Source organism: Marmota marmota, unplaced genomic scaffold (genome assembly GCF_001458135.2).
Source record: "Marmota marmota marmota unplaced genomic scaffold, marMar, whole genome shotgun sequence".
In the NCBI taxonomy this organism is placed as follows: Eukaryota; Metazoa; Chordata; class Mammalia; order Rodentia; family Sciuridae; genus Marmota; species Marmota marmota.
In genome coordinates, this window is record NW_025999999.1 from 16,583,854 (window position 1) to 16,607,442 (window position 23,589).

General features: G+C 47.0%; 1 long non-coding RNA gene across 2 annotated transcripts in view; it reads left to right on the forward strand.

The window, feature by feature from the left end:
• LOC107149899 overlaps positions 1 to 23,589 on the forward strand; it is a 29,572-nt gene that overhangs the window by 3,137 nt on the left and 2,846 nt on the right. Inside the window, exons 2-3 of one of the 2 annotated variants that reach the window (XR_001504498.2) lie at positions 17,907 to 18,064; positions 19,655 to 19,941. This is a non-coding gene — a long non-coding RNA (uncharacterized LOC107149899). Of the gene's footprint in view, positions 1 to 17,906; positions 18,065 to 19,654; positions 19,942 to 23,589 lie in introns of those variants that run through there. The other variant, XR_001504497.2, reaches the window with a different exon arrangement.

Here is a 23,589-nt window from a genome sequence, read left to right on the forward strand (position 1 = left end):
CAGAGACCTCTCCTAAGCTCACCCCAAAGCTCACCCAGGGTTGAGATCTCTAACAGGCTCAGAGCAGTGCTGGTGTGGAGCAGGAGGGACACTAGCACAAGCTGTTAGTATTAATCTAAACTCACCTCCGTAGACAGTCATGAAGGTACTCTGGCCAGGGGAAGGAGAGATTGCATCTACGTTTTCCCTTTGTGGCTGTGGCTGGACCACTCAGCCTGAGCGAAATGCAGGAGCATATTGACCCTCTGATTGTCTGAGAATGGCACAGTTGCCTGGGTTGTGTTGGAGACAGGGTGTCCAAGTGTTTCTTTGCTAAATGTAAAGAATTAAAAGAGAAAAGAATTTTTTGTGCTTATTTGCCATTGTTTCATATTTTTCAACAAACAACAACCAAAAAAAAAAAAAACTCAAAAATGGAAGTGACTCAGAGTATTTCTCACCCTTGAAAGGCTCAAGCCAAGAAAACCCCCCTCTGGATTCCATTCAGGGCTTGTCTGGAACTTGCGATCCTCCTGCCTCTGGAGTCGTTGCAATCACAGGCAGGTGTCACTGCCCCCGTCCAGATAGGTCACAGCCTCATCACGATAGAGTTCTTTCACTCTATCCTTTCTTGCTACATGGACTGTAATGGCGGGCATGAGGCACTTTTGCCAGACCAGGTTTCACTCCTTTCTCTGGTAAAGGGTTTGGCTTGAAGGCACCACCTCTGTCTCACCTCTCCCCTGTCTTCGGAAGAGCACGTGTAACCTGTGCCAATCAGGCCTTCCATTCTGATCAGAGGTTTGGTTCTGAATCGGTCAGGGCCACCACCATACGGAAGTGACCCAGCCAGGAGCCGAGCCACGCCAGAGAATAGCTGAGGAAGGAAAGAGTGGCAGCAGAGTCAGAGACAGGACAGAAACAGAGACGATGACAAGGTCCAAGCCCCTGAATTCATTTGCACATCGAGTGAAAATTATCTGTTGGACTTTTGTGGCATCGAATCCTGAAAATTCCTCCTCTCCATGAGCCAGTGTGGGTTCCTCACTTGCAGTAGGGTTCTTTGCCGGCATGGATCGCGCCTTATTTACCTTGACATTCATTCCCTCTCTGGCAAAGCACAGTGCTTCGCATATATATAGTAAGTGCTTCATAAATAGTTACTGCTGATAGAGAGGAAAATATGCTAGGTCAGCCAGTTCAGAAACAGAAATTTTTGCTTAATGAAAACCAAGCCAACCATAGTGGTTTGTCATTTCTCACCTAGTGATATAAGGTTGAGAGGCAGCTTATAGCCCAGGCTGCTTTCATTTATTTCCCTACCCTTCACTCCTTTCATTCTGAATTATGGCTTTTTGATTTAGACCATGGGCTCAAGTTTAGGTTGCCTGGCCTCAAATCAATATTTTGTCATTTGTAAACTCTTATGTCCTTAGACAAGGTAGTCTTTCTGATCCCAATTTTTTTCAAATGGGAAAAATAATATTATCTATCTCTTGGGTTGCTTTGAAGATTAAATGAGCTATGTCTTACTTTAGAAAAGGCCGATAATATTATTAAAATTCTCAAAATGCCAACATCTCCCCTCATCTGAACCTGTCAGCCTTTCCTAAGGCATCCTACACAGGACACTGGGGCAGTAAGAAAAAGAATGGGGAAGCCGGAAATTGTGGTGCACGCCTATAATCCCAGTGGTTTGGGAGGCTGAGGCAGGAGGATCGCAAGTCCAAAGCCAGCCTCAGCAACTTAGTGAGGACCTAAGTAATTTGGCAAGACTCTTGTCTTAAAATATAAAAAGGACTGGGGATGTGGCTCAGTGGTTAAGCACCCCTGATATGATCCCTAGTGCAAAAAAAAGGATAAGGATAATGTGAAAGTTGGGAGAAGCTTGGCCAGAGGAAAAGCACCCTCTGCAAGTAATAAAGATCTGAGATTCCCATAACTGCAGATAACCTCTACCAGGAATGACCTGACATTCTGAGACTGGAATCTTCTGTTCACCACAGAGGGGGACATAGCAGAAAGAATGTGAGTTCTAGGGAGAGATCAACTGATGGTTCAATGTCCAGCTCTGGGCCAGGGTTATAGCTTTGTGGTAGAGCATTTGCCTAGCATGTATGAGGCCCAAGTTTCGATCTCTTTCCAACTCTTACAAAAGAAAAAGAAAAAAGTCCAGCTGTGGTTCTTCACAACATTTCAACAGTTATGAGCCTCAATTTCCTCATATGTAAAATGGAGGTTATATTACTAGCTTCAATAAGGAAACTACCTAGTATAGTGGATTGTTGAATCATTATTCAACACCACAAAGCTGCTTGTGGAGCCTGGTCTGTCTCACAGGCCTTCTGATACATGGCAGGGTGAATAATACACTCAGGCACTCTACCCTCATGGACCTTAGACTAAGAAGGAAGAGAGTTATCAGTCCACAAATTCTAATAAAAGAAGGTGAGTAATTTGATAGAGGAAGAACAAGGAACTTAAGAACTTAAAATGGGAAGTTCAACACAGGTTAAGCATCTAGGGGTTGAGTAGAAGAGAAGGAGGGGTTGAAGCAGTGATAAGAAGCAGAGAGCAAAATGGAAAAATAAATGAAAGGAGCCATGGAGTGGAACATTGTGACCATCTCTCCAACATCTGTTCTGTCTCTCAGCCTTGTGATTTGGATGGAATCCCTCTCATTCCTCGCTGCAGGGGTAATTCCAGCCCCTTTCATATCAATTAATTGAGATAGTCCAGATCTAACCCAAACAGCATATGGTATTCCTCTGGCCAAAGGAATTGTTTTAGGATGGTCCAATTAGTCCAAAGATAAAGATTGTTTCTCCCCTTGCATATGACTTAAAAAGCTGATTTGCTGGGCTGAGGATGTGGCTCAAGCGGTAGCGCACTCGCCTGGCATGCGTGCGGCCCGGGTTCGATCCTCAGCACCACATACAAACAAAGATGTTGTGTCCGCTGAAAACTGAAAAATAAATATTAAAAATTAAAAAAAAAAAAAAAGCTGATTTGCTATTGGCGGTCACTGAACAACCAAAAGGGGAAGCAGATTACAGACAAAGCCAGTACATCCCAGAGGCCAGTCCAGGGGTTGCAGAACCAAAACCCCAGGCTTACTAACCACTGGGCTTTTCACTGACATGAACTGATTAATCCCCTCTGCTTTTTAACCCAGGTTGAGCTGAGCGTTCTACATTTTTAATGAATTATTCTAACTAATACACAAGGAAAGAGTAGTTTAAGAGGGAACAAGTACCAGTACCTCAACAGCAGCATGTCAAAGACAAAGACAAAAATGTCCATTGATTTAACAACATGGAGGTCATTTGTGCCTAGGCAAGGTCAATTTTTTGTTTCTTGTTGTTGTTGTTGTTTTGGGGTTTTTTGGTAGTAGGGATTGAACTCAGGGGCACTTAACCACTGAGCCACATCCCCTGTTTCTAAATAAAATACAAAATACAGGGTCTCACTGAGTTGCTAAGCGCCTCACAGTTGCTGAGGCTGGCTTTGAACTCATGCCTCAGCCTCCTGAGCCATTGGAATCACAGGCATCTACAACCGCACCCAGTGCAAGGTGAGCTTCTTGCTTGTTTCTGCAGTGCTAGGGATTGAACTCAGAGGCACTCTACTTCTGAGCTACCTCCTCAACCCTTTTTATTTTATTTTGAGACAGGGTCTCTCTTAAGTTATCCAGGCTGGCCTTAAACTTGTGATCCTGCTCCCGCCTTCGCCTCCTGAGTTGCTGGGATTATAAGTATGCACCACCAACCCCAGCTGCAAGATCAGTTTTAATAGAGGGGATTGGGATGGCAGGGAGAACCCTATGCAGGTTTCTGTTGTACCTTCAAGTAGGCAGAGGACCCCTTAAACCATCAAGTAGGCAGAGGACCACTTAAACCATGGATCTTTGACTGTACTTTGAGGGACACAAGCAATCCATGGTCTCTGTTGTCATAAAAATTTTGAACATTGTCTTGTCCCACCATCCATCAAGACATTCCCCCAGAGGTTCTGTGCTGTTCTGAAAGTTTAACTTCATATGAGTCAGGAGTTAGAGTGAACCGGAGAAGTCTCCTTGGCAACTGACTGATTGGATTAAGTTTTGGTCTTTCTCCCTCAAGGTAGTTACTGCTTCTTACCATTTTGAGAGCAGGGAGCCTCAGAGCCCATGGAGAATTGGAGAAAAACTATGAAACATCACCAGGCGGGGTGGTGCATGCCTGTAATCCCAGTGACTGAGGAGCCTGAGGCAAGTTCAAGGTCAGCCCAAACAACTTGGTGAGAAATTATCTCAAAATAAATTATTTTTTTTAAAGGCTGGGTTGTAGCTCAGTATCAGAGCACTTGCCTAGCATGTGCAAAGCCCTGGATTGAATCTCTGGGACTGCAAAAACAAAAATTCTAAGCCATCTCCCTCAGAAAGAAAATGCCCCCAATTCTGCACCTGTTTCTATGGCTTCATGAATCCTCTGGAGCCAGCCTTCCAGCTAGGTGGGGTGCTGCCCAAGATTCCACCATTTGTGAGCTCTACTGAGTCAGAGTTCCCCTCACTGGGGTCTTGTTCCACCAAGTAAAAGATTTGAACCCACCAAACTAGCCTGTTCTTCCTGCCCATAACTCCTGGGACCCCAGCCTTCTCCTCCGGCCTTCTGGGATTGGTCAAGGAACGGTTTACTGCTTTCTTCCCCTGTCAGAACCCACACACCAGCCTCACCTCCCACCTCTCCCCTCCAGTCTCTCCCTAGCACACATTTCAGGCCCTGGCCCTAGGGAAGCTTTGGATCCAGGTGGTGTCTACAGTTATCACGCTAATTCATTCATCTCTTCAATCTGGGGATCTGACCGGCACAGCAAGCCAGCCCAGGTCTCTGGCATCTGTCCCATTCAGCTCTGGGGAACCATGCTCAAGGATCCAGAAGATGTCCCTGTCCCAGGTGTGCACTGAGGTATTCCCTACCCATAGCCTCGAGTTTTCTCACCATGATGCCGTCAGTATAGACGAAGTCACTTGTCCCAGAGAGCTGGATTCAGGGTGGTACGGAACATGCGGGTGAGAAAGGCAGCGCTGGATCACCTGGGGCAGCTCTGGATTCCTGGAGTGGAACCAACTCCTCTCCCTCGTGCTGTGCACATCCTACCTGAGCTCCCCTTGGCAATAATAATGCCCTTATTGTTTGCAGACCCACTAGTCCTCCTCACACTACGAGGGCATGGCCTTCAATAATTCACCCTCATGCCCCACCAGAGTGAGCGTGCTCTGAGCTCACCGCCCTGAGGATGCAGGGAGGCACCCTCTCTGCCTGTGTCCCTCGCAGTGCTCTGCAGGACCATCTATTATGCCCCATTTAAATCATTATTTAACCTTTCATTTTTTAAATAAATTCAGGCTTTCAGAAAAGTTGCGAAATTGCTGCCAAAAAAAATCCATAAATGTCAATATCCTGTCCAATCACAATAATTTCCTGGTCAAAACCAGGAAATTAACACAGAGGCAATACTTAGTTAATCTATAGAATAATTCTATTCTATTCTGTATCAATTAATTCTAATCTAATTAGAATAGAATTATTATTATAACTAATAATAATTTGGATAATCTTACCCAAAATTCACCGATTATATCGCTTCTGTACTACTCTTTCCAAGACAGAATTCAGTGTTTCCTGCGGCATACAGTTGACATCTAGGTTCCTTTCAAGACATTTTAAAGAGTATTGGCCAGCTGGAAATTTGTAGAATATCCTTCCATTTGGATCTGTCCAATGTTTCCTAAGAGTAGGTTCAGGTTATGCATTTTTGGCAAGGATACCAACAGAGTCATGCTCTGACCTTTTCAGAGCATCCTATCAGGCAGTACAAGATGTCAATAGAGATCATTACTGGGAATGTCAGCTTTGATCATTTGATTAAAGTGGTGTTTGCCAGCTCTCTCTAGAGTTACTGTTTTTCCCTTTGTAACTGATAAGTAACTTGTGGGAAAATTCTTGGAGACCACCTATATATCCTATTTCTCACCTTGCTTTCACCCCCCAGTTCTGGCAGGGATTGATGTGCCTTGCTGGACCACTCCTGTTTTGCAAATGCTGGCTCTATTTCCATCTCTCCTTCAACACTGAGACCTGGAATTGAGCTGTAAGGAAGGGCTTGCATCCTCTCCCTTTTATAATTGTTTGTTTACACCACTGTGAACTCATAGGCTCTTAATCCCATTTTTTAGGTAAGAAAACTGAAGCTGAGAGCTGTTAGATAAGGTCCCGTGACCAGTTTGGTGGTGACCACCTATAATCAAGCAACTCAGGAGGCTGAAGTATGAGGATGGCAAGTTCAAGCCCAGCCTCAGCAATTTAGCAAAATTCTGTCTCCAAATAAAAAATAAAAAGGGCTGGGGATGCAGCTCAGTGGTAGAGTGGCCCTGGGTTCAATCTCTAGTACTGCAAATTAATAATAAAAATAACAACAACAATGAGCCCAAGCCACAAAGCAAGGATGAGAGAAAACCAGGATTTAATCTTGGGCCATCTGGGTACTTAAAAGATATTTTTTCCTGCGAATGTAAATTTTTGAACTTTGCATGGTTACCTCTTTGCTTTTATTACTAGGAAGTTCAAATTGCAGTAAATTTAATAATACCACCTTTAGACATACTGCTAGTCCTTCCAGTATGCAAAATTTGCTCTGACATCCTCTTATTGTATCTTATTCCTCTTTTGCTCCCACGTCTTTATTATGTTTTTATTTTTTTGATCAGTTTTATATATTTTTTAATTACTTTAAATCCTTTTTAGGGAGAAATTTAATGATAAATAAGCACATTGCTGAGGCTAGGACATGGAAGGTTTTAATTAATTTTTAAATGAATCACTTTGGTTACTGAAAGATTGTTTGCTGACTGTGGTGGCCATGGATTTGTCTTCAAGACTTGTCCAACTGGACAAACTCATAAAATATTTAGAAACTGGGCTGGGGATACAGCTCCATTAGTAGAGTGCTTGCCTTGCATGCTCAAGGCCCTGGGTTCAATCCTCAGCACTACAAAAAAAAAAAAAAAATTTAGAAACACACACTTGCTTTTCCCACATTTTGTTTTGTTACTTGAGTACTGGGGATTGAACTCAGGAACTCTATTACAAAGCTACACCCCTGGTTCTTTTTATTTTTTTCATTTTAAGAAAGGGTCTCGATAAGTTGCCAAGACTGGCCTCAAACTTGCAATCCTCCTGCCTCGGACTCCTGAGTCCCTGCGATTACAGGCATGTGTTACCATGCTTGGTGTTTTGAAACACGTGCTTTCTCTCTGTGGCTTCCAATAAATGAGGGTATCCAGATAGGGTTACCAGGGGCTAAATGCCTAGCCTTGTATGTATGTGTGTGTGTGGTTTTTCTTTTACTAGAGTTTGAACACAGGGCCTTGTGCATGCTAGGCAAGTACTCTACCACTGAGCTACACCTCTAGCTCTTACCCCCTCCCCTTTATTTTGAGACAGGGTCTTACTAAATTGCTAAGGCTGACCTTGAACTTGCAATCCTCCTGCCTCAGCCTCCTGGGAAGTCGGGATTACAGGTGGGTGCCACCATGCCCAGCAAGTGAGGAAACTTTTTTTTTTTAATTTGGCTGCAAAAGGATCTCCCCTCCTTTTAGTTGTTGATAGACCTTTATTTTATTTATTTATATGCAACGCTGAGAATTGAACCCAGTGCCCCACAAATGCCAGACAAGTGCACCACCACTGAGCCCCAGCCCCAGCCTCATGAGGAACCATTTTTGATGATGCCCTGTGCATCCTTAAGATGAAACTCTAAATGGATTGTTCTGGGTCTTCTTCCAGAAGACCAGATGGAAGGGCTACTGTGGGCATGCCAGTGTCACTTGGGAGAGGTGGACAGTAGATCTCTGGGATTGGCTCCCCACAATCTATTTTTCCTCCTCCTGGGAAGGGTGTCTGAAATTTAGAACTGTGTCTCTCCTCTGCTCTCAGACACATGGTCAGGGTAAACTGAATCCACCTGCAGCTAGTGGCGGGNATGGGATTAAGAGCCTATGAGTTCACAGTGGTGTAAACAAACAATTATAAAAGGGAGAGGATGCAAGCCCTTCCTTACAGCTCAATTCCAGGTCTCAGTGTTGAAGGAGAGATGGAAATAGAGCCAGCATTTGCAAAGGAAAGAGAGATAAATGTGAAAACTGGACACACGAAAAGATAGCCCAGGCATTCTGTGGGTTTCATTTAAACACCCCCAGAGACTCTGATGCACACGCAGGCCGGAAGCCACTGATCCCTACTCGAACACTGCAGACCTGGCCACTCAGAGGTCCTGAGGTGTCCCTTCTCCCTCCATCCTCCTCCCTCCTCAGCCAGGTGAGGGGCCCCAGGGAGGAAGCACCCGGGCTTCAAGCTTTCTGTTTATAATGGGAGATGGCTTGCGTTTTCTTAGTTAGTGGCAGATCTGCCTGTTTGATGTTAATGAGTTTGTGAACCCAACAAAAACATAAAAGACAAGGCCCTTCCGAAGAAGGAAAATAGAAAATAAAGTGCCATCCAAAATGGGATGGGCTCAGAATCTGCCTTGAATCTCACCCAGCCCCTTTTTCTGTCTTCCCCACGGGGCCCCCTTTCATCAATTGAAGAAATCAAGATAAAATGCCATCCCGGTGAATATCCTGCACAACCAAACCAATCTGATTAGTCTGGACAAAGAAAATGAGGAATTTGGCTGATCAAAGTGGGCTCCGCTCCCCCTTAAACTCCACCCACCCCATTAGGCCTCCTGTGGACAAGAGACACAAATTTCTCACACATCAGCGATACTGCCATATTCGCTTTCAAATAGCCCCTTGCATCCTGGTGCAAATCCTAGCGGTCTTCTAATGACCCTCTTTAGGACATGGCTGTTCTGATCTGATATTATTAAATGGAAAGTGGCCGTGTTCTAATCTGGAGAGAGGCAGGAGCATTTGTAAGAGCCAGAATCAAAGGCCTGGTCTCTTTCTGTTCCTAATTATCAATAGTGTTTTATAATCTTATTAATATTGATATACAGTATACTGAAGATCTGTTAAGGCATAATGTATGTGGAAGATAATTAACAAGATCCGAGTCAGATCAATCGCCTATTTGACAGCCAACGGTGTGTGGCTTATAAATTATACATATTCTAGGTATTGCTCAAAATGTTTAAAGTTTCAGTCCAATCCTTCCGACCCAGCGCTGGGGGAAGGCCTGAACCTCAAGGTACTGTCCCCAGCCTCTTGGAGCCTTCTCTGCACACGCGAGACTCACTTTCTTACTTAAAAATCAAAGGGCTCCCTTAGCCGCCGCAGTCCACACACAGCATAAAACACACCTTTTCCTTGTAAAGTGCACAAAAACAAAAGGTGAAATCTTGTAAGAAAAGAGATGATTAATGAAAGGAAGGTAATTTGCCTTTTGATTTCCGAGGGAAGGTAGCAGTTGGGCGATTCAAATGGCAGAGCTAGTCTTTCCTGCTGATGCCGGTAGGGACCAGGGCGAGACGCCAAATACAATAATCCCAGTTAATGTGTGTGTCGGGTGGGTCCAGGAGTTTAAGCTGTGTCTTGGCCAAGTACTGTGTGTGTGGGAACACTGTTTTCTCTGTGACAGCAACCCGTTAGGGACAACCAGGTCCAGTCGGTCATTGCCTGACGCAGGGCTGCCTCAGCCAACTCACACAACCCTGGCTACAAACATGTGAGCTGGAAATAGACTCACCTGTGTGGGTGCCGCTGGGTCCTAGGAGACCTTGTTACACAGTGTTGTTGAATGAAAACCCAAGCAACTCCGAGGCAGGTGTTGAAGGGTACCTAATCCCATCCGCTGATTTTGCAGATGAGAATTATTTACTGCCTCCGTGACACAGGGCCAGGAAGTATCTCCGATATGGGCTAGACCACTTCTGGCCTCACTTCTTCCATCTGTAAAATGGAAACGTAGACCTGTCTCCCCTAGCTCCTAGGGATCTGATCAGGACGTCGGCGGTACCCGTACCCAGTGTCACATCCACAATAACACAGCTGTGAACCCCAAACCATTGATGGCTCCCCATTGCCCACAAAATAAGGCCAGAATTTCTCCTCATGGCACACAAATCTCCCACGTCCCTTGCTGCTGGTAACCACTTTATTCCTCCTGATGCTCACACACGACCCATTTGCTGTCCCCAGTCTGTTTCTGAGTTTCTCTCCTCACGCGGCCCCTCCCCTGGCAACACCTTTCCCCTCTGTCACACCTTTTGGAACCCTCCTGGGGTAGCCCAGATGTCACACCCTCCAAATGGCAACCCAGTCCCTTTAGCAAAAGTTAAGTAGGAGTTCCTTCTGGACACGGCAAATTCTACTTGAGTGACAGGCACTGGGCCCAGGTCCTTCCGCCATATGGAGTGAGAGCAAGAACTCTGAGAGCAAGACCGGTTCTTGTTCCCCTCTCCGTGTTCTCTAGCTCGTGAAGTACCACATACTCGCTCAGTGCTTGGTGCCTCCACCCAGCCCAGGAAGCAAACCACCCTCCACCCTGTGTGCTTGACTCTCCTCCACAGCAAAGAGGGAGCACGTGACACACACACCAGAGGTGACCCAAGTGGCTGCCAATGTATTGAACCCTTATTCTGGGGCAGCATCTGTGCCAAGCACTGTGTACACATCATCTCACTTAAATCTCCCAGCAGACCCCCTGTTGTGTCTAAGACATCCTCATCTGCCTGGGGCAATATGGCAGAGACTGTCATATTTTTTTCCTGAGTATCCAATTGAATCACGCTCTCTTGCAGTTTGGTAAAAACCATGTGGCGGGCTTCCTCTCAATGGAACAGAAGGGGAAATACTTGTGCCTCTTCCACGCCAAGCCCAAAAAAATCTCCCCTTCACGCCAGGCACAGTGGCGCACGGGTGTAATCCCAGCTACTCAAGAGGCTGAGGCAGGAGGATTGCAAGTTTGAGGCCTGCCTCAGCAACTTAATGAGACTGTGTCTCAAAATAATTTTAAGATTGTTTTAAACACAGGCCTGGGAATGTAAACCAGTGGTAGAGTGCCCCTGGGTTAAATACCCTGTACTGCAAAACAAAAAAACCTCCTCTTCAATGCCTCTCGTCTGGGTTCTGCCCAATGACCCTGAAGCCTAGAAGATGGTGGCACTACACAGAAGGTCACATGCTGAATCTGCCTGTATTGAACGGGTAACGTGATCGTGAACTAAATCTCCACTCTGTTAAGCCCCTGAGATTTGGGGTTCTTGCTTGCAACTGTTGTATGAGGTTCTGCTCACATCACTTTAGGCAAGTTAGGAAGTTTAAGTAAGTGAGTGGCAGAGGACTAGGACTTTAACCCATACCTTACTGCCTCTGCTTCCTGTCATTCAAACGACTAGAGCATCCTGCCTCTCTTCTGCAAAGGAAAAAATGTGAACAAGTTGAACAAGTGGAAGTAAAGTTCTTACTGGGCAAAACCAAGGCTCCCCAAACCATGACTCCCCTGGAGTGGTTTTGGTGAAATTGCTGAATTGTCACCTAGTTTAAGGAAAGAGGGAGGGAGAAGAGAAAGGACATGTCCGGGGTGCCAGCACCGGTCCTTCATGTGGGTGCGTCCCCTTTACTCTTCACAATGACCCTCTGGGCGGGTATTATTACTGCAGGCTCAGAGATGCTCAGCAACCTGCTCCAGGTTCCGTGGCAACCGAGCTACGGCAGGAGGACTCAGATCCACCACACCCCTCTGCCTCCAATCTAGGACTAGTCACTCCATCACCATCCCAAGAAGGAGAGCATGTCAGGGAATTTTTTCTTTTTTTTTTTTAAGTACTGGGGATCAAACCTGGGGTGCTCTAACCCTGCACTACATCCTCAGCCCCTCCCCTTTTTTTGAGACAGGGTCTTGCTAAGTTGCCCACATGGTCCTCCAACATGTGATCCTCCTGCCTCAGCCTCCCAAATGGCTGGGATTACAGGCTTGTACCATCATGCCCAACTCTGGGTCTATTTGATAACCTTCATTCATTCATCCATTTAATACTGACTGGGTGCCTACCATGGACCTGGCACTCTACTGGTCTCCAGGAATCAAGGCTGGGGCTAAGTTGATGTAGGAAGAGCATCCAAGGTGCAAATGTGAGGAAGGTGCTGGTGCCCAAGGTTCACCCTGCACTCCATGACCCTGAGAGTGCTTGCCTCCTTCAGCGCTGTGCCTGAAGCACTGGGCCTTCATCACCCTAGTCCCAGCCCTGATGGGTGGTGAGCGATCCACACCTGAACTCTGCCCCCAGACTGACTGCAGCTCAGATCGGCTGCAGAGAAGCTAAGGACATTCCAGTCACCATTACGGTCCAACGTAGGACTGTAAAACCACACCTACTAAGAGTCTGTGGCCAAGAATTCAGAGGGACTCAGAGGGCATGCCTTGTCTCTGCAGAGAGCGAGGGGACAGAGTCACAAGGTTTCATTTATGTCACTTCTTCTGGTCTGAGTAGCTGCTAGTTTAAGAGGATGGGACAGAGCCTTCCCTCTCCATGGAAGGAGTATCACAGTTTTTGTGGCTGTTTGTTGTTGTTTTTTGTTTTGTTTTTGGTGCTGGGGATTGAACCCAGGGCCTTGTGCCTGCGAGGCAAGCACTCTACCAACTGAGCCATATCCCCAGCCCATTTGTGGCTGTTTTTAAAAACTTGATGACAAATAATAACAATATTTCTTCTATAGTAGAAAGGAAGCTTATTTTAGGACAATATGTGGCTGAGGGTTCTGCGGGGGAGCTGAATTGGTAACGGCAAATTCATTCGTTCGTTCGTTCGTTCATTCAGCCATCCTCTGTGAGCACGTCCGAGGCACAGGTCCTCGGCAGAGGGACTGGAATGACAGATGGTCACTGAGAGGAGCAGTTCCACCTGGGAAAGGAGCACAGGTCTTTGCTGGCTTTGGGTTGGCCTGTCGTGTGGCTGTAAGCTGGTGCCGGCCCACTACACGGAGCTGGTTCAGATGTGCGTGTGAACCCCAGTCCCAAGCCCTCCACCTGTGCTTGCCTGGGGAAGGAACTGAGGGTGACAGGGACGGTGCAGTTCTTGTCCCTGGAGAAATTTGACTTTGTGCTGTTATTAGCGTCACCACCATCATCATTGTCAGGAATGTGCTGCAGTGGATGCTGCCTTAATGTCCTTAACAGCCCTACAAATGGCATTTGTAGAATGTATTAGTCAGGGACTCAGAAATGTAGGAGATGTATATGTGGAAGATGGTGGGGAGAGGTTGACTGTGGACCATGAGCCTTGGCTCACCCAATTCTGGGGGCTGAGAAATCTCACAATCTGCTGTCTGCAAACTGGAGAACCAGCAAAACCAGGGGTATTGTTTTTGTGTGAGTCCAAAGGCCGAGATTGAAGAGCTAATGTGTAAGTACTGGTCAGAAACTGGAAGCCCAAGAACCAAGAGCTCCAATGTACAAAAACAGAGAAGAGGGTGAATGTGCCTCACTCCACCAGCCAAGTCTGACTCAGCGCTGATCTCTTCTGGAAACACCTTCCTTCACAGACACGCCCAGAACTAATGTTTTACCAGCTATCTGGGCATCTCCTAGCCCAGTCATGTTGACAAATGAAATTAACTACCACATAAAGGGATTATGGGTTCCAAAGTTCTTTCACATTCCTTACCTCAAAGGAAGCTCACCTCCAGCCTACAGGGCGGGAAATAAGCATCTCCCACAGTCCCATTTAGCAGATGAGGAAACTGAGCTCAAGAGGTTAAACTAAGAGCATGCCCCAAATCTGGCTGCTGTTGATGGCTTCCAGACTGCGTGGGCCTGGGACTGGGTGGTATTAAATTCTCAAGTCCCTTTTCACTCAAATCCTTTCCTTCTCCTGCCTTTTTTCTTTTAGAGCCATCAACTTAGCAATAAATGAATAAGAGTATTAAACATAGTATACATGTGTCAAAACATCACACTGTGGTCTGGGGATGTGGCTCAGTGGTAGAGTGTTTGCCTAGCATGCATGAGGCCCTGGGTTCAGTAACACACACACACACACACACACAATCACACAATCACACTATATCCCACAAATATTTGCTATTGAGATGTTTCAATTATGATTTTTTTGGTGGGGGTACCAGGAATTGAACTTGGGGGCCCTTTGACCACTGAGCCACATCCCCAGCCCTATTTTGTATTTTATTTAGAGACAGGGTCTGTCTCACTGAGTTGCTTAGCACCTCGCTTTTGCTGAAACTGGCTTTGAATTCGTGATCCTCCTGCCTCGGCCTCCGAAGCCACTGGGATTATAGGCATGTGCTACTGCACCCAGCCTAAATTTTTTTTTTTTTTAATTCTCTCTCTCTCTTTTTTTTTTAGAGAGAATTTTTTAATGTTTATTTTTCAGTTTTCGGCGGACACAACATCTTTGTTTGTATGTGGTGCTGAGGATCGAACCCGGGCCGCACGCATGCCAGGCGCGCGCGCTACCGCTTGAGCCACATCCCCAGCCCCAGGCTAAATTTTTTTAATTTAAAACAAAGATTGAGCATCTGGGTGCCAGGTATCACGCAAAGCACCCACATGTACTAGCTTCTGGGACCCTCCCTGTACTTGGAGAGAGAGAGAGAATTATAACCATCCCTATGGCAAAGCAAGCTTGGGAAGGCAGGCTGACACTCAGGGCCACACAGTGACCAAGCAAGCTGTGCCACAGAAACTCAGTCCCCATCAGTCTGGGGTGCCACTGCTCCACAACCGGCTTCTGAAGTGGGTGACTTTGTCCCCAAATTGGGGACAAAGGTGGACGCTCAGTGACCCCAGACCAGTGTCCTCTGCCCTTGCCAGTGATGAGGTGAGTATTCACAGTCATTACCAGCTCGGAAACGGGGCCTCCTGATTCTATCAGTTATGTATGGCGCTGGCTAAGCGCCTGCACCCTGGGAAGGAAGAGAAAGGTGTTTCCAGGGAACAGGGGTGGCACGGGGGTCTCCTACCCCTCACTTAACCCTTTCCTGCCACCTCCGTCCCGGTGGCAGGGCTTGGGTTTGGAGTTCTGCTCCTGTGTCTCTGCCAGGGCTTGTGTTGGGCAATCGGCAGCAGGACTTCCGCTCACAGTGTCCCAACACCAGGCCCCCGCCAGCTCACCCTGGTGTTTCCAGCCACTTCAGGCCTCATTAGTGTCCCGGCTCAGATTTACACAGATGTAAATCAGGTCATTAGCACCTCCTGCTTTGGCAAGGAGGTGTGGCCAGAAGGGAATTCAAGGGAGGGAGGGTGGGGGCAGGAACAAACTTTGAGCCCAACTTAATATTTAACCTCTCTGACAATGGGATTGCCAGGCTCCCCACCCCGATCCCAGGCAGCTTCTGGGGTAAAAGAGTCAATATATACAGGGAGATAACAGATGGACTGGGTGGGAGGAGACCGTGGCTGAATTATAGATCAGATGCCCGGGAGCCGGGCTGGCCAATGGGAAGCCACTCCTGCAGGGGACAGCCTTCAAGCTGTCTGGAGTCCCCCCTCTCTGTCCCTCAGCACACTTTACCTTCCTTTGTGTGGAGGAGGAGCTCTGGAGACCTCTTGGGAGAGGGGAAATGGAAGGGAAGATAATTTCAGGTGATGGGGGCAGGGAGAGCCATTTCTGGTAAATAATTAACAACAACAACAAAAAAGTTTCCCATTAAAAAAATAAATAAATAAATAGAAGTGCCCAGCAGAACTTTCAACTTCTCTAATTTGGAAAGTCAAAAGTTTAACTGGGCGCCAGGGAGCTGGTGCCAAGGCCAGTTTCCAGCCCAGTCATGCTGGCTGTGCCTGGGCTGTCACCTCGGCTCAGGCCACCTCCCCTGGAAGACATGGAGCCTGAGTGACAACAGTTGGTGGCCTCTAGCTTTCCTTTAGAGTCCTGGACAGGAAGACAGGGCTCTCAGGCCTCATGGGAGAGTTGAGAATTGCTCTGCAGGGCTTCCCCGAACCACAAGTATGTTCTCAGCCTGATGGCCTGTCAGGATGACGGAAGCATCAGTTTTGAAGTCAAACCAGGGTTTCCATGTTGGTTTGCTCATTAGCTGCTGTGTAACCTCATACAAATTACTTAACCTTTCTGACCCAGGTTTTTTCACTATAGTTTGGAGTCAATGAAACTGCTGTTGCACCACTGTCACCAGGATAGCATATGTCAGGGTTCGGCAAACTGTGAATTGTGGACCTCTATTTGAAAAATACAGGCCTAAGTTTTATTGGAAAACAGCTACCCTCATTGAATTATTTATCATCCCTGGCTGTTTTGTGCTATAAATGAGGAGCTGAGGTGCAAAGACCCTGTGGCCTGCAAAACCTAGAATCCTTGCGCATTAGACCTTTGCAGACAATTGTGCTGACCACTGGGATATGCAGCCTGGTGCTTCACAGAAGCGTGGCCCATGGAGGAGGGGCCGTTGCACACCAGCATGGTCACTCTGGGTCTTGGAAGTTGGGCTCTTGCTCCTCTTTCTATTTTCCTACTTCCATCCACAACCTAACAGCCAGAGGTGCCCTTGGCTGGGCCTTTCCCTGTGCTGCTGAGCCTGCATCAGGTGCTAATGACAGCACTTCTCACCCTTGCTAGGACCAGTGGGCTTCTGCCCTTGGGGACCACCAAGTCACTTGACTGATGACAAAGACCGGTGGCCTAACATTGCTGTGGCCCAACCCCTCCTGGGAGCCAGCATTGGCCTCTGCATGAGGGACAGGGAGGAAAGCCCTGGAATCCAGGAGCCGCCTCGGCTGCAGGGGACAGCACAGACCCCTCCCCACAAGGCAGCAAGACAGATTCGGGGCCAGGGTCCATCCCTTTACTTGTGCCCTCCAGAAGGCATCCGCAGTGACACAGCAGTGAATGTTTACGAAGCATCCTGTTGAATTTGGCAGACAGACAGAGACTCTCTCTATAAACAGGGGTTGATCGACGGCACCCCTCCTTTGCATGATTTGCCCTCTTAAGGATGCTGTGTCATTTGGCCCTCACAGCCAATCCGAGGTAACATTGTCCCTGCTTTACACTCGAGGAAACACAGACGAAATCTCTGCTGTCCAGGACAAGGGAATGGGGTTCTGCCAGAGGCCCTCCAATCCTGCAGCTAGCTGCCTACCTTTCTTCCTTTCTTTCTCTTTTTCTTTCTTTTCTTTCCAACTTGCTTCATGTAACTCACATGCACTGGCTTAAACTGCATGAATCGCCGTCTTCTGAGTGACAACAGGAACTTGAGAATAGGCTGGCAAGTCCTGCCCACTGTCACCTCCCACTGGCCCTCATGGCCTGTCCGGCTTCTAGCTGGTCTTCCCCATGGCTGCACTCTGAGGATCCAGCTAGCCAACCTTCTGACATGTGCTCCACCTGGTATTTACCCAACAACTTCAAGTCTGCAAGACCCATGCACCTGACCCAAGACACAGCCAGAAATGCCAACTCCCTCGACCCTTCCCACTGAACTGAGTACCTACCATGCATTAGGCATTAAGGACCTCGCATGCATTGGTACACTGGTTCTCAAAGTCCCTGAGACCCTTTCAGTGTGTCTGCAATGTCAAAAGTGTTAGGGACTGGGGATGTAGCTCAATGATACAGCACTTACCCGGCATGCAAAAGGTCCTGAGTTATATCCCCAGCACTGAAAATATTTTTTTCATGATTCTTCATAATATTACTAAGGCATTATTTGCTTTTTCACTTATTTCTTTGTGTGTGTGTGGGGGGGGGGGGCAGGTTGGTGGGGATTGAACCCAGGGCCTTGTGCATATGAGGCAAGCACTCTACCAACTGAGCTATATCCCCAGCCCACTTATTCTTGCAAGCACTCTACCAACTGAGCTATATCCCCAGCCCACTTATTCTTTCTTAAGTGTACAATAGAATTTTCTAGAGGATATATGACCCATGGTGATGTCATCACTTTGATGACCCATGAATATCTTTTCTAGAATTTTCCAAGGTGAGGTCTTTGGCACACTCAAAACTTTCATGAGTGTCCAGGAATCCTGAGATGAAGTTGTTTGAGAAGTGCTGAGCTTCCTCGGTCTTGGTTTGGAACCCTCACAACAACCCCTGGGAGGTAGATGCTATCGTCACCAGTTAACAGGTAAGGAAACTGAGGCAGTAGGAGGGGGAGTGACCAGCCCTAGGCCACACAGCTAGGCAGCTGCTGAGCTGCGATGGGAGACTGGTTCTGTGTGGGGCCAAGGACAAGCTCTTTGCTTCAGCTCTTGTCTGAACAGGTCACTCTGGAGTGGGGGTCCTGACTCGGGGTGCCCGAGGTGGGCCTGTTGTCTGCTCATCCAAATAAGGTGAGGCAAATGTTCCCTTAGGTGGCCCCTTTCCAGCTGGGCTTCTCCAGGCCCAGAGCTCAAAGTGCCAGCCTGCAATGACAGGTGACGGCAGATGAGGACAATGACCAAGGGGTCAGCGGGGATGGGGCAAGGAGGTCAAAGGAGCTGTCACATGTTTATGGCTTTTCCTCCGATTTCAGTTTTCCCTTTTTTTAATCTGGATACCGAGATTCCGATCCAATGGATTTGCTAAAAAGAAATGACTAAAAAAAAAAAAAGGGCGGGGGGGAGAAGAAACAAACAAACAGAACTATTTCCACACTGAAGGTCGCCAAGCCTTGCCTTCCCCGTTCTCCAGCACTAATGGCCGCCCCCAGTGGCCTAGGCCAGGGCTCGGCTTTGTTTGGTGTGAATGAGGAGAACACCTGCTCTTCTCTTAAACAAACAGCGCCATTTAAAACAGTAAGGCGACATCTTTGGCTAAGGAGCCCTAAGAAACAGAGTCCTGGACTTCTACTGTGTGTGTGTGTTAGGTTTTGTTTTGTTTTGCATAATTGACTATTCTGAGCACTTCAAAAGAGGCTTGGGTGGCCCAGGAAGGCCTGTATTTTTAGTTCATTTCCCTCCCATGAGGCTTTTGGGGACTAGCTCCTCCTGTTGGGCTTATTGTTCTTGTCCATGGATTTGGGCTATGAAATAAAGAGATTGGGTTCTTAAAAAGAAATAAATGTGGCCAAGATGGTGGTGCTCTGGGTAGTTAAAGTAGATTCCTACAAACACAGAGTCACTTGCCCCTGGGGTCTGTACTCTTTTTCTCAGGCAATAACTGAACCCCATCCACCAAATGAAATCAGCCTGAACCTTGGGCCCCATCTTGGACCATTGCTCCTTCTCACCAGACCACCCATTCTATCTCCAAGGTCTTCGGATTCTACCTCCTTAATTTGTCTTAAGTGTTTGGTATCATAGGAAGGAAATGAGTCTTGGCATGAAATCAACATGCATTAGAATCTCAGTTTTGGCTCCTCCAACTCTCAGCCTGACTTTGGGCAAACGTGCCCCATGTTGCCATGGCTCACCTTCAAGTGCACCTACAGTTCCCTGTTTCTGCTGACACATCTCCCATCAAGCACCCAGGTTTCTGCTTTGTGACCCAGACTTTCTCTGGGACCCAGGGAGCTTGCTCAGCCCTTGAGCAGGGCAACCTGAGTTCCCCAGAGAAGACATTCCCCCCAAGAGGGAAGTGACTGATGGATAAGCAGTTCAGCTTCCTCATCCCTTTGTGGGAGAGAGATGGCACCCCGACAGGAGCCTCACAAAACGTCCAGCAGGATTAAGCAACACTAGTCCACGGCGGAGCCTGCAAGGTCTCTCCCTTCCCTACTCCCTCCCTGTTCTTCCAGGATCACTTCCCAGATGAGCTAACTCTTCCCAAGTCCTCGTCATGGGATCTGCAAATACAGGTTGAGGATCCCTGATCCAAAATCAGAAATGCTCCAAAATGTGGACCTCTTTGAGCACCAACAGGAGCCACAAATTGAAAATTCCTATCTGCCAGCTGCCCCAATGCACTGGGTCACAGGCAAAATGCTGGTTCACTGAAAGCGTTGGATAAAATTACCTTGAGTTTACCTGAATAAGGTGTGTATAAAACATAAACTTTTGTGTTCAGACTTGGGCCCCACCTCCAAGGTATCTTAGTCCATATATGCAAATATTCCAAAATGTTTTTCTCAAGAAAAAAATACGAAATTCAGAACAGTTTTGCTATCAAACATTTAGGATAAGGGGGTACTCCACTGGTAGAGCAAATGACTTACCCTCCATGAGCTTCAAGGTTTTTCTCCCCCCTGGTAAGGAGGGGTTGGCAATAGCCCCCTCCCAGAATTTTTTTTTTTTGTACTGGGGATTGAACCCAGGGGTACTTTCCCACTGCACATCCCCAGCCCTTTTTATTTTTGATTTCTAGACAGGGTCTCGCTAAGTTGCTTTAGTCCTTGCTAAATTGCTGAGGCTGGCTGAGAACTTGCAATCCTCCTGCCTCAGCCTCCACAGCCACTGGGATTACAGGCACGCACCTACAACCAAATTCCTAGAGTTGTTGATAAGTAACAACATGTCATAATCTTCACCATGGCAAAATTTGAAAATGCATTTGCTGTCTCCCTGAGACGTGCTCTCTGGAATTGAGTAGATAGTTATGAAGCCTCATTATTTCATGATCTCTCTGGGTTAATATTCAAGGCACAAAGGCTGAGGTTTGCAGAATGCGTGTTTTATGCTTGTATCAATGTTCTTACATTTATCTTTGAGCCCCTGTGAAAAACGGCTACTGAAGAAAAGAAGGGAAGTGGAGTTCTCTGGGTAAGAAGACAAATTCACACTTTACTTGTCAGAAAGATTCCTGATCCCTTCAGAGGTGGCGTGGGAGAGCAGAGAGGCCTTGAATCCTGGCCCCAGCCCTTAATAGCTAGGCAAGTCTGAACAAGGTACTTGATTTTGATGAGCCTGTTTCTTCCTTGCAACATTGTCATAGTAAGAGTTAGAAATAATATCTGTGAACTTTAGAATGAGGCAGTGATATCCTGGGCACAGAAATGAGTGATGTGGTTTCCTGCTTTCAGAGATCTCAGAATCTCATTGAGAGGAAAGATCAGGCACAGATGCAGAAGTAGGCTATGACTGGGTCTTTACCACCAATACTTACCAAGCACCTACTATGTGCTAGGCACCGGACTGGAGGTGCCCACCACAGGAGAGGCTCCCTCCATCAACACCCATCCTATGAGCCTACTTCTCTTCCTTTCTCCCTTCTTTCTTTCCACCCTCTCTTTCCTCCCTTTCTCCTTTCTCCTTCCTTTTCTCGTCCATAGTCTTCAAATCCTTCTGGTCTAAATCTCTTTTCCCCCTTCTGCGTCTGCCAGAACCAGAAACCTCCACCAACAACATTGCTTGGCCTCTGGGAAGCTGCAGGTCCGGAAGGAACTGAGTCCTGTAGATCCTTCCATCCAACAGTGTCAACTGGGACAGGCTTCTTCTACCCCCAGGGGACATGAATTTGGATGGAGGAATATCATAACCTCTGGATTGATCAAATATCTCTGCAGTATATTTAAGGCATTTAGCAAACTGGTGTGTGGAACAAGCTTATATCAGCTCAGAAGTGCCCATTATTATATTTCCAGGAACTTTTTATGGATTTTTTTTTTCAGTTTATTTCATGAAGGAGTTACACTAGTCCAAGCAAAAGCAGACCCCAAATGTTACATTATACAAGCTGTGAGGTTTTTGCAAGTGACCGACGTCACACTGGTAGCTTGAAATCAGCCCCAATGTGGGTATTGACACAACAGAAGTTGGCAAACACTACAAATCAGGGATTGAGTTCCTCTGTTAGCCTCTACCAGCACACCCTGCCTAAATGTAGGTAACACAAGAGAGGGTTGGTAAAAACAGGCCCTGCCTTCAAGGAGCTTCATAGCACGCTAGAGGGTGACAATGTAGCCAGTGTCACTGACTTATAGCCAGGAAATAAAAGTTCACATTCCAGCAAGGTAGCTTCCTTCTGTGAGACTCTGTCTGCCAAACGGGAGTCACAGAAATACCTCCCTTTCTTTCTTTCTTTTTTTAATATTTATTTAGTTGTAGATAAACACACAGTATCTTTATTTATTTTTATGTGGTGCCGAGGATTGAACCCAGTGCCTCACACACATGAGGCAAGCACTTTACCACTGAGCTACAGCCTCAGCCCCCTCCCTGCCTGTCAAACTAGATCAATCAGAGGACCCCCAGAAATGATGTAAATGATAGGAAACTCATTGTGATCTATACTCTGTGTCTCAATCATCAAAGAAACGTCTGGAAAGTGTGAGAATGTCCCATAAGTATACCAAGAATAAATGCAACCACAAAGAGGATCTGCCAAGTGAACAGAAGAGAAGCAAGACAAGCCACATCCCAGGGTCACTCTCCTGATTAGACTGGAAGCAGTTTGACAGCGTGGCCCTGTCTACACTTCTCTGCAGCAGGACACAGGACTGTGATCCTAGTGAATGAACAGATGAGCAAGGAAGAAGGCTTGGAGGGGAGTTTGGGGTACCCCCAGCAAAGCTATACTCATGGTGGGAAGCAGAGAAAGGTTTGTCTTCTCCAATCCCTGGTATCAGGGTTTTGTTGGAATTTGAATGATGGAATGGAAAGTCCTTGCAGGTGAGGTGGAATGGCTACTGCAAGTTCATGTCAAAGGCTGGCTGGTGTGGTGGTGCACGCCTGTAATCCCAGCAGCTTGGGAGGCTGAGGCAGGAGGATCACTAGTTCAAAGCCAGCCTCAGCAAAAAAGCGAGGTGCTAAGCAATTCAGTGAGACCCTGTCTCTGAATAAAATACAAAATAGGGCTGGGGATATGGTCAAGTGGTCGAGTGTCCCTGAGTTCATCTCCTGGTGCCAAAAAAAGGAGGAGGATCGAAAGTTCAAGGCCAGCTGGGCAATTTAGCAAGACCCTCCTTCAAAATAAAAAATAGAAAGGGCTGGACGAGTAGCTCAGTCATAGAGCACACCTGGGCTCCATCCCCAGTGCCAGAAAGAAAAAAAATGCTCATCTAAAGAAGATAAGGGGCACTTGTTTTATAGACAAGGATTTCTTCTCCAGCCACCGGTTGAGCATCATCATTAAGGTCCCTCCATCAACAGATTACGCCTATCATCCTCCCAGTGCCACCTCCCATTCCCTCTCCGTTATCTTCTTTCCTTCCATGAAGATCCAGGGCCACAGCATTTACATATGGAACCACACACTGTGAGGTTTAATTGCAGGAAAGTATGTGTATCATTCTCCCTAATGATTTAATAGTCTGTCTTCTCAACCAAATTGCAAAACCCTGGAAGGTATGAAATACTGTCAACTGAATCTGTTTCACCTGAGCTTCCAGGTGCCCTGAGAGTGCTCAGAAAGCCATCAGAGCCACTACTGATGGGGCACTTGTAGGGGAGGAGAACCCAGTGTCATGCTGACTCCTTCAAGGAACTCTCCACAAGGCAGCCAACCTGAACACAGGTCGGCTGACTCCTATCAAAGAGGCAGTGAAGCCAGAGGTGTGAGCTGGTCCCCTTTTCAGCTAAGGAATCTAAAGAATAGAGAGGTTAACAACACACTTGCCCCAAAGCACAAAGTAACCTGCAAAGCCAGAATTCAAACTCGTCTACCTTAAAAAAACCCATGCTCTTTCCAGACACGGTGACACACGTCTGTTATCCCAGGGACTCGGGAGACTAGGGCAGGAAGATTGCAAGTTCGAGGCCAGCCTCAACAACTTAGCAAGGCCCTAAGCAACTCAGC